Source organism: Primulina eburnea, chromosome 10 (assembly GCF_022965805.1).
Source record: "Primulina eburnea isolate SZY01 chromosome 10, ASM2296580v1, whole genome shotgun sequence".
NCBI classification, from domain to species: domain Eukaryota; kingdom Viridiplantae; phylum Streptophyta; class Magnoliopsida; order Lamiales; family Gesneriaceae; genus Primulina; species Primulina eburnea.
This window is the reverse complement of record NC_133110.1, coordinates 12,901,842-12,906,547: the sequence shown is the minus strand read 5'-3', so window position 1 is coordinate 12,906,547 and position 4,706 is coordinate 12,901,842. Positions and strand designations below refer to the sequence as shown.

The window sequence follows — 4,706 nt, the reverse complement described above, 5'->3', positions numbered from 1 at the left end:
CCCATAACATACCTAAATACAGTAGCACAAGCCCGGCGATGCCCAACGAAGCCTGCAACAATTATCTTCAAGAACATAATCAACATTCATAACTTTCTTGAAACACGATTTGAGCAGTCATACGAAAAACATCATAACTCACTCTTTTTTAATCCAAATAACTCGAATTTTATATCAAATCGAACGTATCGAAAAGATCTACGTTTTTGTAGTTAAAAGTTTTCTCAAAATATATACCGAAAAATTGCAGTTTTCGAAAGAACATCAAAACATGAGTTTTCGGATCTAAAATTTGTTCAAAACATATTCAATACATTTCTTGCTCAAACTTCTACATCATATATACATTTTTATGATTAAAAACAACTCAACACATAATATGACATGATCGATGCAGCAAGAACAGATTATACGTGCCTTTTGATATTTAAAAAATACTGTAACGAAGATCCGGGATGAACTTTGCTCTATTTTTCTTTGAATAAAACTAAACTAAACTTGCTGGAATTTTATAAAGAAGATGCGTTTGATGAAGGGAGAGGGGAGAGGAAATAATTGGAGAAGTGATTGAGAATGGAGAGTTTGGGAAACATTTCCATCTCCTTAGTCAAAAGGTTTGAAAGGTTTGTTTTTGTGTTTTGTTTTGTTTTTTGTGTTGTGTGTGTGTACGTGTATATGTGTGTGTAAATGTGTGAGTGTGTGTGTGAGTCAAAGTGTGTGTGCTTGTGTGTTGAAATATATATATGTGTATATATATATATATATCTACATATATATAAACAATTGTAACATATATATTTAATATAAAAAAAATCTATTTAAAAACATTTAACATACTAATTTAAAATAAATCTCATATTAACCTCATTATAAATTTTAAATTTAAATAAGATGCACAAATACTACAATTCTAAAATTTTAAAATCAATTAATCATTTAAATAATTTAATTAAGCTCTTAAATTACTAAAATTAATTAAATTATTTAAAATACTCCATCCTTATCTTAAATAAAATACTGCATTAAAATTTACTAAAAATCGTCCCGATCTCCTTTCCTCGATCTCGCCTCGAATAATCGCCTGAAACATAAAACTCTAAAAAAAACATTTTAACGTACATTAAATAAACATAAATAATTAAAATAATAAATTTCATAAATTAAATATATGCATGGATTTTACGTATACTGATTTTTGGGCTTTACAATCGGTCAGCTCAGTTCAGTTCAGTTCAGGGACCACTTGCATAGACCATAATCTCACCAGAAAATTATTATATGCTATTTCAGTACAGGGCTCGAAGGAGCAAACATTTTCACTACGATTTTCAGTTCAGTTATGCACGTATTATAATTTCTAATGACAAGTTATTTTCACATTATGCCTCATGACAAGATAATTTTACTCCCATGCAAATTTTACTATATTATTTACTCGTTATTCACGATATATGCATGCCGAGTCTTTAGGCTCACTAGTCTTGATTGTTGTAGGTACTGATGAAGTCAGGGCCGAGGGCGGGGACCAGTGAGCTAGCTTGGGTCGGCAGTAGTGGAACCCGAGGACCTCATTTTTAGAATTTATTATTTTCCGAACTCAGTTTTTATCTGTTGATGAATTATTTTAAATTGTTACTTTGCAAACATGAAATTCTTCCGCTGCTATTTTGATTATTAAACTTTATTTATCAGATTATCTTATGATTGAGACATTTTAATTATTTAAAAAGAAAAATTTTTAATTTTCCGCAAATTTTCAAGCACAAATTTTCGGGCCTCTACACTTCATGAAACACAAAAATATCTACTATGCTCAAAATGCTATACTACTGAGCAATATTTGCCCTGCACCATTTTATGCATTAATACTTTGTGTGACCAGTACATTACCACCAAATCACTGTCTTGGATGAAAAAAAATCTGTCATTTGCAGACACACAAGTGTAAACATGGAATTCAAGTGATTCAAACAGAAGTTCCAGAGAAGACAGTCTCATTGCCCCTTTGTAAAGGCCCGAAATTTCGTATTTGAAAATTTGCGGAAAAATTAAAAATTTTCTTTTTAAATAATTAAAATGTCTCATTCATAAGATACACTGATAAATAAAGTTTAATATTCAAAATAACAACGGAAGAATTTAATGTTTGCAAAGTAACAATTTAAAATAATTCATCAACAGATAAAAACTGAGTTCGGAAAATAATAAATGCTAAAAATGAGGTCCTCGGGTTCCACTACTGCCGACCCAAGCTAGCTCACTGGTCCCCGCCTTCGATCCTGACATCATCAGTACCTACAACAATCAAGTCTAGTGAGTCTAAAGACTCAACATGCATATATCGTAAATAACAAGTAAATACATAATAAAATCGCATGCATGTGAAAATATCATCTCATGAGGTGTAACGTAAAATATCATTTCATGAGTAATCATAATACATGTATAACTGAACTGAAAATATCATAAGTGAAAATGTTTGCTCTTTGGAACCCTGTAATGAAATAGCTTGTAATAATTTTTTTGTGAGATTATGGTCTACGCAAGTGGCCCCTGAACTGAACTGAACTGACCGGTAACTGGCGACCAGATAGTACAAAACTGAACTGATCGGTAACTGACAACCGGGTGGTACAAAACTGAACTGACCGATAACTGGCGACCGGGTGAAGTAATAATCCCATGATAGTAAAGTGACCACAAGCAATATCACATAAATCTCAAAAAGAATATTTTGCACGTAATATAATTAAATGACATCATTTAAATATCCTGTAATAATTTTACTGATTGGGTTGGATCGCTCCCAGGCTCTCTGCGACTTAAATCTAACATGAAAATTATGCAAATTGATTTAACTTGACCAAACTTTGTAATTGAATCCAAAAATTGAGACAATTACGCCTATCGACTTCGTATTTAATCGTGACTCCGTACCAACCCGAACCATCATTTAGTCATGATTAAAATACGCCTAAAATGATGAAAGAATGCTCCTAAATTTATAGTACTCGAAATTTAGTGAATGGAGGCCGAAAACATGAAACACTCTTTCGAGAGTCATTTTGGCACCTTGCACCGTAAATTCTCGTACGACCTCTAAAATGTCCCGAATCACGAACGGCCAAAAACATGGCATTCCTAACTCGATGAGGTACTGTCCAGTCTAAGACCATAGGCTAAAAGCCGACCAAGAACCCGAAATTCACCTCTGAACCGCAGCAAACTTGCTGTCAAAAATTTCAGCAGCAGCGCTTTGATTTCCTTGCGTCGTTTGCGAGGCTAATGGCCATTGGGGCTTGAACCACTGACCAGAACCTCTTACCAACATCCTAAGGAATGATTTGAACCATGGTTAAGGGCCCTAGGCCAGCCACAATCCAACCCACATCAGAAACATGACCGTACGCCCAACCGAGAGCAAAAATCTGCACGCGTGGGCTTTGCTGTCGTTTGTTGTCATGGATCATTCCAGTGGCCATTTGGTTGACCATGGCACAATCTAGACATTAAGGGGCATGGTATGAACCGTGGCTAAGGGCTAAAAAACCAACCAAGATCCACACCAACCTCCAAAACTGAACACATACTTACACAGAAATTTCAGAAAAACAGAACTGTGGGACGCTTGTGTTGTTTGTTTTAAAAACTGATGGGACCATGAACCAAGCCATGAAAGGCCGAATTGGTTAGTCCTAGACATGCTAAGGAAGGGTTTGAACCAGGGTTACAGGCCCAAAATCCAACCAAGATTCGAACCTCCTTGCACCATCCAACAACCAGAAATTCGAAACTCATTCTGCACAAGGGGAAATTTGCTGTCATTTTGTGTTGCTAGGGGGAAAAAGAACTGAAACCAATGGACTACCACCTTCCTAAAACACCCTATATTGTGTCTAGATGCAGTCTTGGGTGCCTGGAATCGAGCCAACCTCCTGAAACCACAGAACCAACAAAAACGTGAAGCACAAGAGAGAACTAAAAAATCTGTGCAGAATTTTTCGGTGGTGTTGCTGAATAATTTCGGTTTTTGCTACATAAATCATGAACATGTGATGTTTTAAAATATTTATAAGACTTGATTGAAGAGAAAATAATGATATAAACATGCCTGAAATTTGTTTACAAAGAAATCAAAAAAAATGATACGGCGAATACGACGCGGCGAAGACTGAGCCTTGTTTTTCTTTCTTGTTTCTCTCGATGAAGCTCACGATATTTTTTATTTTTTTGCTGCTGTTTGCTACTGAAACTTTCGAAGGTGGAGAGTGGGGAAAATGCTAGGAAATGAGGGGAATGTTACCAGGAAAAATAAAGGGTCATGCCATGCATTAAAGTGGGAGGTGCAAGGGATAAGGTTGATTGACAAATCCAATTTGTTTTTCTCACTCTTCTTGCTGCACGTGTTTTGTGGTTGGATAGATTAGGTGGTGTTTTGCTTAGGTATATAATGGAGTTTAAATTATCACTAATTTATGAGTTAAATGTGAGGAAATGATTTATTCCATGAAGGCCAACCAAGGTTGACTAGGATGAAGAATTGCCAATCACAAATGAGTAGATTCATGGGGTGGCCGAACTTGCTAGTAATTGCAAGGGAAATTTGTTGATTAATTCATGTATTTTAAATGTCCAATGTTTAAACACTAATTATGTATTTTAGTGAATCAACACCACAACAAAATATACATTCAACCACACTCAAA

At 35.0% G+C, this 4,706-nt stretch overlaps 1 long non-coding RNA gene across 1 annotated transcript; it reads right to left on the bottom strand.

The window, feature by feature from the left end:
- Positions 1 to 2,096: 2,096 nt before the first annotated feature.
- Positions 2,097 to 4,104, bottom strand: LOC140803797 (uncharacterized). Its single transcript, XR_012111933.1, has 2 exons — positions 3,210 to 4,104; positions 2,097 to 2,295 (listed from the first exon to the last, which is right to left on the bottom strand). It is a non-coding gene; the product is annotated as an uncharacterized lncRNA (long non-coding RNA).
- Between the last annotated feature and the right edge of the window lie 602 nt (positions 4,105 to 4,706).